General features: G+C 37.0%; 1 protein-coding gene across 1 annotated transcript in view; it reads right to left on the minus strand.

Annotated features, from left to right (window-relative positions):
• LOC149798472 (uncharacterized) overlaps positions 1-6,036 on the minus strand; it is a 59,211-nt gene extending 53,175 nt beyond the window's left edge. The window contains exon 1 of the mRNA XM_089963669.1: positions 5,923-6,036. The gene's annotated coding sequence lies outside the window, so the exon portion shown is untranslated. The remainder of the gene's footprint in view (positions 1-5,922) is intronic.
• Positions 6,037-10,300: the final 4,264 nt, after the last annotated feature.

Below are 10,300 nucleotides of genomic sequence, written 5' to 3' on the forward strand. Positions count from 1 at the left end.
ATCCCCTGGTTTTAAAAAGGATTGGTTTGTTATGGACGATTCTATCTACTACATCATTGTAAACTTACTGCATCGAATTCCAGAGGAAGAGTTAACGAATTACCAACATCTTGAACACAATGTCAACTTAGTGAAAGAGGAAACTTCTGAACGAATTGTAATGTGTAGATTAGTGACTAAACGATTTAAATTCGACACTGAAGTAAAACCATGTTTGTGCAAAGAGTACATTTCTTGTGTCAGACCAAAGAGGATTTAGTATGACCTATTCATGGATACTTTGCTAGAGAACATTCGTGCTTTGCCTGTGGAGTTGAGAGAACGCATTTACCGAGAACTGATCAAAATGCAAGTGAAACGCAAACGCAAAGTTATTGAACCGTTTTTAAATTATGCTCTGTTCCAAAGTACAAGAAGACTGATTATGAGTGGATATTACATTAGGCACAAAGTTAAACGAGGCTATTGGCCACCACCCAACGATCGACATCAATGGGAAATTCGGCAAATGCTTTAATCGAAAGGCAATTGTAATGTAAGATTCACTTCAAATAGGATCTACACGTATGTCTAATAGACGCATATGGAAGAGACCTTCTGAGAGTACTAAGGTCTCCAGTCTTGTATGCAAATGACTCTGAAAACGTATTTATCATCATTATATCAACAAAATGCGGCCACTCATCTCCATTTCTGGCAACAATACTTTTAGAAAAGCAAAATCCAGCACCCAGTCAATAATAACAATAATATTCACACCTTAAATAGATTTCACCACATACTGCTGCAGTCCTCTGCCACCTAGTATTTAGTCTCCGTCAATCTTAACCAGCAAAAATTGAACAACAGCGGAGTCTTCAACTTTTTGAAATCTAATGTTTCTTATCATTTTAATCTTTTACATTGATTATAGATACGATGACAGCCTTTTTCACTGGATATAAAATACAGACTGAATATAAGGTTGTTTATATGTTTATTAACTAATTATATAGTTCACTAATTAGTTTGTTATCATTTTTCAGATACCTCTTTATGGCTTATTTAATTACATGCACAAAAATGAAGTATATCCAATAACATTAAGTAATATTTATTATGTCCAAAAATAAATCATTTGCTTTTAATTTGTTTAAAATGAATTTGAGTTATCCTTTGATTTTCATGTAATGTTGTAGAACTTTATATAATGAATAAATATACAACAAAATGAATGAATGAATGAATGGTCTTCATTGATATTTTAGGAATTGTCTGACAAACTGATCCTCACTGCACAAAAACGCAAGCAATTATCCAATTAAACGGAAGGTAGACCATAAACTGTATAACGTACACTTCACAATAGCCTGTAACAGGTAACGCAGGTTATCTCGTCTACCGATAGCAATGCATAGACTGTATGTCTCGTTTATCTGCTGTACTCAAGATAACAGTGGATTCTGCAGCCGAACAGGTTACTTAGTTATTTTATTGGACATTAATATCCCAAGTTTAAGCAAAGACCTTTAAAATCGACCGAAACATACAAATAATAAAAAATGGTCTGAAAATAAATACATCCTAATACTATAATTGATCCAATTCTAAAAAGAACAACTCAAACGATTGTGTCATGCATCATCAAAACAAATGCGCAAGCCTGGTCTATATTACAAGACTAAAATACCTCAATATATAGTTGCATGTAAAGAAATACATTAATCATAGTACATTAATTCCGCAAAGTACCCGTCAGTAGCTGTTTGATTTAAAAGTAGCCATGGCAAGGGACTACAGTTAAAAATATCAGTTTTGTTTGCTTCAGTATTGTAAAAAAAAAGAAACTAATATCAACTAGTGTTGAAAAAAAGAAAGGAAAACAAAACAGACTCGCTGACCTGAAAATTGAGAAAGTCACAAAAATATGAGGAACACGGAGAGTTTGTGACTGAAATAGTTTGTATGGATCTGGATTTGGACGCACCTTCCCTCTTGATTGATTGCAAAATACATATGGGCAAATGATGTAAATATACAGCGTATAAACTAATTAATTTAAATGAAATATCACCTGGAGAAGTAAATACATATCCTTTACGATGTAATAGACATCCATGGGCAAACCACACATTAATCAGGAAATGAAAAATGCAAATAAACATCGGATGGTATGAATTGAATGGATGATCATTTTAAATTGAATACACTCATATATGTCAAACAAGTATGTACAGTTCCTCCTTGTTCATTCTATCGCTCTTCTTTGAAAAGGATTCACTGATTTCTCTTCTGCAAACCAGCAGTTCAGTTTACACATAGTGAACTAGTAGTATGTAATGGTATCGAATTTTGTCTGCCATATCCAACAGCTCGAATGTTTATAAGTCTACATTAAATTAGGGTTTGTGAAAAGTAAAATATTATGTTTAATGTTGTGTGTTTAATACAGTATAAAACTTATTCAGGCCATTAATTATGTTAATAAGCTGCAATGTATATTTAAACCTACTGAATCATGGGGTATTCACAGGAACCAAAATACATCCCTATCCATATGGAGATAAACTGGTATACGTTATATAAAAAGGACACGTTAACATTGTTTGCCAATACCTAGGGATCAACCATTTTTCCACAAAAAAGGGGCTGCAATTAAGAAGAATAATTCTGACTTTCAAAATAGCTTGAAGAAATTATGCTTGCTCCAATTTGAGAATAAAGACAGAAATAGCCCATTTAAGTTGTCATATTTAACCTAGTTGGAAAGAAAATGCCACAACCTCCTCCTCTCATGTTATATGGTCTGTCTTTACATTCACCATGTCAACAACACCTAAACAGTGTGTGTGTGATTTGGATTTTTAACGTAGCTTTAACAATTTTTCAGTCATATCGCTATGATGTCTGCAGTGTGGCAGTTTATAGTGATGCCTAGAACTGGGGCATCATGTCGCAGCCATGTAGCATTATGTCCCACTCAGCCACATTTTCCTGACACCAGACCAACCAGTCCTGACACTAACCTCTTAATGCTGAGCGCCAAGCGAGGGAGCTGTTAGTACCATTTTTCTAAGTCTTTGGCATGACTCAGCCAGGGATCGAACCCATGATCTCCCACATCCAAGGCGGACGCTCTAACCACTAGGCCACCGGAGCGGTCACTTTTAAACAGAACAAGTTGTTTGTGTTAGACTTTCTGACCTAACGGGTCATAACCTTTTCTTCCTGAATGCAGTTCTGGACTCTGCTCAAGGTAGCAACAGGGGATGATTTTTTCATAATTATAGAATATATAAAAATGGAATGTTTTCTGCTTAATTTGAGTGTGCAGATTTCAAAAATGAACCCATCTTTATGATATCTTTTCAAATAAATTCACAGGAAGCATTCAAACACATGTACCATCCATCATTTGTTGTTGTTGTGGGGTTTAACGCCATTTTTCAGCACGATAGGCTATACATGGCGGCCAGTATTAATGGTGGAGGAAGAACCCGGAAAACCCCGGAAAGAACCACCGACCCACGAGAAGCTACTGGCAGGCTTTCTCACATGCCCACATTGGCTGAATCTTAGACTCGAACCGCCGCAGATAGAGGTGAGATGGCTGTGATCCGTAACGAAGAGCGCTTTAGACCACTCGGCCACTCGGGGCCCCTCCATCATTTGTAATATTGGTCTTCAGCAATTTTTGAAAATTCTTGACCTCATGTTATTTCAAGCTGAAATTTGCATATTTCTTACATTTATTTTATATAGAAATGTTTTGTGAACATTCAGCTAGAAGATAAAATTTACTTTTTATGTGTTCCACGTAATTCAGGAGCCCCCCTGTGCCTTTTTATCACCCCCCCACAAACATTTTTGAACGAAATACTATATTTTTGAGTCATACACAAGTTGAAATTATATGTTGCTTTTAAAATGGAATATTTTCTGCTTAATTTGAGTGTGCAGATTTCAAAAATGACCCGTCTTTATGATATCTTTTCAAATAAATTCACAGGAAGCATTCAAACACATGTAAATCCACCAATTCTAATAGTGGTCTTTGGTCGCTTTTTGAAAATTCTTGACCTTATGTTACTTCATGCTGAAAGTTGCATATTTTTTACATATGGTTATATATAAATGTGTTGTGAACATTCAGCTTCAAGAATAAATTTACTTTTTCTATGTTCCAGGTACTTCTGAAGACTTTCTGTGCCTTTTTATCACATGCCCCCTAACATTTTTGCATGAAATATCATAATCATGAGTCATACCAAGCTGAAATTGTATGTTACTCTTAAAACCAATAGTGCATATTCATTACAGTGTTCTTGTACATGTATACATTTATCTGAAATCACAATTTAGTAAATAACAATTGCTATTTTAGAATTTAGTTAACATAAGATATATTTGGTCAGTTTTCATATCTATAAAATAAAATCAATGACAAAAGGTTTTCCACTAAGTTTTCATTACAGTTAGTCATGGTTTCTATAGTGTCAGCTTAGAATGGTGCAACATTAAATTTTGGATGTCCTAGCTTTGCGATATTTTCATAATAATTCTGACCACTGTTTTGAGCAATATTACATAGTTCATGAAGTAAAGACAATTCTGGTATCAGAGATAGAGAAGAAACTGGCACTGAGTTGGTTCTCAATAAATATTTATGATTATATATTTGTTTAAATGGAGAAATACTACAGATCAATTCTCTATTCCTTGGCTTATGATGACAATATTCATATTGATATTCACAAAAAATGGCATGACAATTTTAAATGAATTTGTTTTCATTCTTCAAAATTCTGAAAAATAGTTGAACTTTTACCTCTTTTCCTAGTCAGACCTCTTTTCCGTCCCTACTAAACATGAACATTTTAATTTTAATACCAGTGTCTCTAGATAAGAATCGTACGTAGAACAGATGACCTGACATTGATAATATCTCAGTGATCACAAACACATACATATTATCAATACGTCTAGTATCACCGAGTCGGTGAGTGATACTCCCGTCGAGTCTCTAACTTCGAAAATATATTACACAACAAAAGTCGTACAAATATTTTGTAATACGTTTGATATAATGAATGACAGTACGTCTGTATAATCCGATTCCTTGCTATAAACGTCTGCCTTTTCATACAATCAAGTTTTCGTGTGTTTTTGAACCAAAATTATGTCGTATTGATGTCATTGTTTACATTTTGTACGTACCCATGTGCCAGGATGAGTTACCGTTCTTGCTGGCATGGGTGACCTTTGAAAATGACCTAATTCGTGGGTTTTCCGCAAATATTCGCTCACATTTTAGCATTATTCTCTTAACAAGAACTCCAAAGTATTTAAAAAGTAGGCGTAGGTGAGCGTTTATGTTTGTTTATTTAGTTTTTCAGCGTTTTGAAAAATTCGGTTTTCGTTTTCTTCCGCTGAATAAGTTGTTGAAATGGCCCAGTGTCATATACGCTCAATATAGACATTTGACCTTTCAATCAACCATGAATATATTCGCATGTAATAATGTCGGCTTTTTACATATTAAAGCGGAGAAAGTACCGGGTGTAATGAGGTTGACATTTTGCGAAAACGTTAATCTTGATCGCCAGTGCCCTCTAGCGGCCTCCCCTGTTGCTACCCAAGGGTACAAAATAAGTGTAGCCCCGTCATATGCATATCACTTATTACTAGAAATGCAACAATTATCGAAACAGATATTAAATAAAGTCATTTATTTTACCTCAGAAAACAAAATAGAAAAGATTAAACCATAATTCTGTATTGATCATAACTGATTATGATAACACGACTTAACGTTGTAATAGTCAAAAGAGCACAAAATGAAATGTTACCTTTAAAGTTGATACGGAAATTGCGGAATATCAGGTGAAGGACTCATATTACTGACTTCGTGATCGTGAGAATGAATATTTGATGGATACTTACAATTCCCAAGCTGTGATTCCGATCATATCCTCTCGGGCAGTAAGCAGTTACACGCCCCATATGCAAGTCGATGCATTTTATTTTATCAGAGCCAAGGACACGTGACTGACAGGAACCGGTTTAATTACTTCCTCGACGAAGGTTATACAAATGATGAAACTCTAGGAGGAAAAATAGCAACGCATTCGCTTGATTTTTCTTTCCGAAATGAAGAATGAATCAATCATACTTCCCACTATCAATGCCATTTAGGAGTCAATATCTCTATAACGTGGTGTTTATTCAATACTCGCCTGGAAGGATTTGTTCAATTAATTGACAGTGAAACTGTACAGCAGGGTAGAGTAACCACCCTTTTTTTTATTTACCTCCTCTTTGTTCTCAGTTTATAGAGCTGCTTCGCTCCTTTGGGGCTTCCATGGCCAGTTCGTCCAGGAAGAGAAGAGCATGCTCCAGGTCACCTGAAGCTCCAAACGTTATACTACATACATAAACACACTTAATTCTTTAGATTTTCGAAAAAGACCAATACAAAGACGTACATTTATCAAACATACAAACACACACTGGCACACAAAAAAGGGTAGGAAGTGTTTCCAGTCACACTACTTACTATACCCTTACATACAAACATACATTGGAGAAAGGAAGTAGTTCCTTGTTTGGGGAAAACAACACATAAAAACACCAAACATAATTTAATTAGTCTCTTTTCTAGAGATCTGCGTAGCCTTGAAAATGGCGATTTTGTTTTGACAATTTGTCCTGATTGCATTTAGTTTCTGCAATGACGACCAGTTTTCACTGAAGGCTTTACCACCGCATAAGGCAAGCTTCTTCGAAAGTGGAAAGAGAACTCCTCTGTATCCACACAAGATTCTTTCTATATTCCCTACCAGCTCCTGTCTCTACTCTTCCTGTTGACTTTGGATTCTCCTTTGCTATTTCTAACTCTCCGTCCTCTATTCTTTTTCGTTCTTTATTTCTTCATCAAACACCTGTACTATTAGGTCTTGTGCAATGTTCAACATCCTCGTATCTACATTTTGAATGGCTTCTGAATCAGGTTTTGCCTGATAGGTGCAAACGTATACAGGCTAACTTTGAAGGCACGTTGCTGTTGACGAGTCAACATTGTGTGGCCACAATGGCCGACTGATCTTGGATTAAAGTCGTGTGCGTCAATACTGACATACACAACTGGTTAATGCTCACACTGTGAGCTTTCTAATTTATCGTACGGGCTGGAAAGATATCCACACTCCCGAACTGGTTTATGCATACACAGATTGCTACTGAATGAGTCGTAGTGTGTGTCAAGAGTCTAACAACTGACGACACCCAGTCCAGCGTGCAAGCACGGGTCTTGGGCTATTTTTGCTGATCTGTCATAGCTTGGGTGCGTCTAGGGGCTAAGAGGCCCCCAGCTGACGTACACTATACGGAGTGGTGATCGACTCACACACACACACACACACACACACACACACACTTGCAAAACCTACAAAACGGGCACATAAATTTTACCATCAAATCAGAAACATTTTTATTTGAACAAATTATGAGCGATAAAGATCTATTGTAATATGCATTTGATACATACATGTCATTTCTATTTGATTTGTAGTTGATTTCCAAGAAACACTTTATGAGAATCTTTACCATCAGAACGGGGCCACACACATATACACAGTGCTGGAAATTATACAATCAAATAGGGGACATTCAATAAGTGTGTACTTTGGTTCTAATTAGAAATCAATTCGAGGGGCCCCGAGTGGCCGAGTGGTCTAAAGCGCTCACCGTTACGGATCACTGCCATCTCACCTCTGTCTGCGTGGGTTCGAGTCTCGGATTCGGCCAATGTGGATATGTGAGAAAGCTTGCCAGTAGCTTCTCGAGGGTCGGTGGTTCTTTCCGGGGATTTCCCGGTTTCTTCCTCCACCATTAATACTGGCCGCCATGTATAGCCTATTGTGTGCTGAAAAATGGCGTTAAACCCTACAACAACAACAACAAATCAATTCAATCTAAATAATGCAGTAATCTCACCTGATACACATAGTTCCCATCCATATTAATAAACTAAATTAAAATCATCATGTTGAGTCTTTATATAATGTTTGTTGGATATATAAGTAAAAATGGTGTCCAGGAGTTTGAGGAAGTTGAATTGTCAGAATTGTGAGTAGTGAATGGGGCCACTTTAGCCTCAATGGGAATTAGCATTAAAAACACCCCTGGACCACTTTAGCCTCAGTGGGAAATTTAACATTACGAAAACACCTGGGCCACTTTAGCCTCAAGGGAAATTTAACATGGGAAAAAATTTGGGGCTTGTTTAGCCTCAAGAGGAATTTAACATGGGAAAAAAAAATAATCTTGGGATACTTTAGCCTCAAGGGAAATTTAACATGGAAAAAAATCTTGGGCCTGTTGAGCCTCAAGGGGAAATGGAACAGGGTCGGGACCCTATTTTAATAGGGTCCCGACCTGATGGATTTATGGAAATAGAACGGGAAAATTGAAACAGGGAGGGTCTCTATTTTTTTTTTTTTTAAAAAAGGGTAAGCAATTGAAAGTCTATCTCTTTTCGAGAGATGTGGGTGGCCCTGAAAAGGGCCTTTGGGTTTCTTCTTCTAACTTCTCCACTACTTCCACCAAGTCCTCACTTTTTCCATTATTCCTTTCTTCTTCCTCTTTTCAGTTTCTGTTATCCAGTCAGGATGACCCATATCTCTGAATTTCTGTTGGATCTTCATCCATTTGTTATTCAATCTTTCAAACTCTAATTTCTTCTTCTTATTCTCTTCTTCCTTTCTCTCTTTGCTCCATTTTTCTTTTATCTTAATCACTTCTACTTTCATTACCTCTCTAATTAGTTCTTCTGCTTTTATCAACTGATTAAAACCCCACTTTACGTACCACCAGTCAGTCCAATAAAGCTATTTTCTAGGAAGCTCCTGACTTCTATGACATGATCCAAGGCTTCCTTTAAAGTACCTACTCTCACGTAAGGTGGGTCAATGAATCCTCTGATTCTTTCTACTTCTTCCTCAATCATTCCCCCTATTATATCTTTTGCTACTCCAAGACTCTTCACATTGTTCAGGCTACCTTGAAATCTTCCTTCCTTATTCAATCTTTCTACTACATAAGTCCCATCCATGATCCAAAAATAGCTATGTCTCAAATCGTTAAAAAATTTTGTCACCTCCATCTTCTTTGTTTATTCCTTAGAATGGTGCGAACGACTAACACTGTGGGTTCTTATACGAAAAGTGCGAACGTAATGGAAAACATCCCCCTAAAGCCCAAAAATTATATTACCTAGATCATCACTTAAAACGCGCGGACGTGAATGAAAACATCCCCTACTTTTCTCATTTCATATGATCTACTATCCACATACGTGAAGCAGCAATAAACAAACACCAAATCTACTATCCACACACGCAAAGCATTAAAATGAAACCCCAAATTTACTATCCACACAAACATACGTGATCACTTACAAAGCCCAATAATCTACTATCCACACAAACGTACGTGAGCTCTTACAAACACAAATACATACACTCACACTATTTAAAAAGAGTCAGTGTTTATATTCACACTACTCTACATACGCACATTGACAAATGGATTACTATATCTTTTCTAGAGATTGGGGTAGCCTTGAAAAGGGCTGGGTTTTTTTTAACTCCAGATGCACCTATCTAATGCTGGCACCTTCCTGGTCTGGCACCGCACACGCATCTTCGACTCCAGTCTCCTTGCCAATTCACCCTTGTTGCTGTAAGCGCAGAGGCAGGTTGAGTGGCTTCACTATCTTCTGTCTCTCGAATAGTGAAGACTTCCCTTTCTCTTCTTCTATTTCAAATTCTAGGATGAATCGGCATCCTTACCTCTTGTTGTAACTGTGGTGCAACTACAGGTTGGGGAGATGTCCTTGCCTCAGGTGTCACCTTGCACACAGGGTTCATCATAGAGTGACACCTGATCTCTCTCTTTCTTTCCTCCTCTTCTTTCATTTTTCTCTCTTCCTCCTCCTGTTCTATCCTGGCTTCTTCCACAAGGGCCTCCGCAGCCAGCTCGTTCAGGAGGCATCTGGCATATTCCAGGTGCATCTGGAGTTCAAAATGTTTTTCAAGTCTGCTACTCATTTTTATTGTTGATCAATCAACAAGGGTAGCTAGACTGCCGAGCGATTTTTAATTTATAGTGAAAGCGCGGACGTGAAGGAAAACATCCCCTAAGACAAAAGTTATCTTACCTAGATCATGACCAAACAACGCGCGGACCTAAAAGAAACACTCACTCACTTTTTTATACTACCCATTACTAATTTAAAAAATTTTCATTATCACTCACTTTT

Source organism: Sinohyriopsis cumingii, chromosome 6, assembly GCF_028554795.1.
Source record: "Sinohyriopsis cumingii isolate HCF-2022 chromosome 6, ASM2855479v2, whole genome shotgun sequence".
Lineage (NCBI taxonomy): Eukaryota > Metazoa > Mollusca > Bivalvia > Unionida > Unionidae > Sinohyriopsis > Sinohyriopsis cumingii.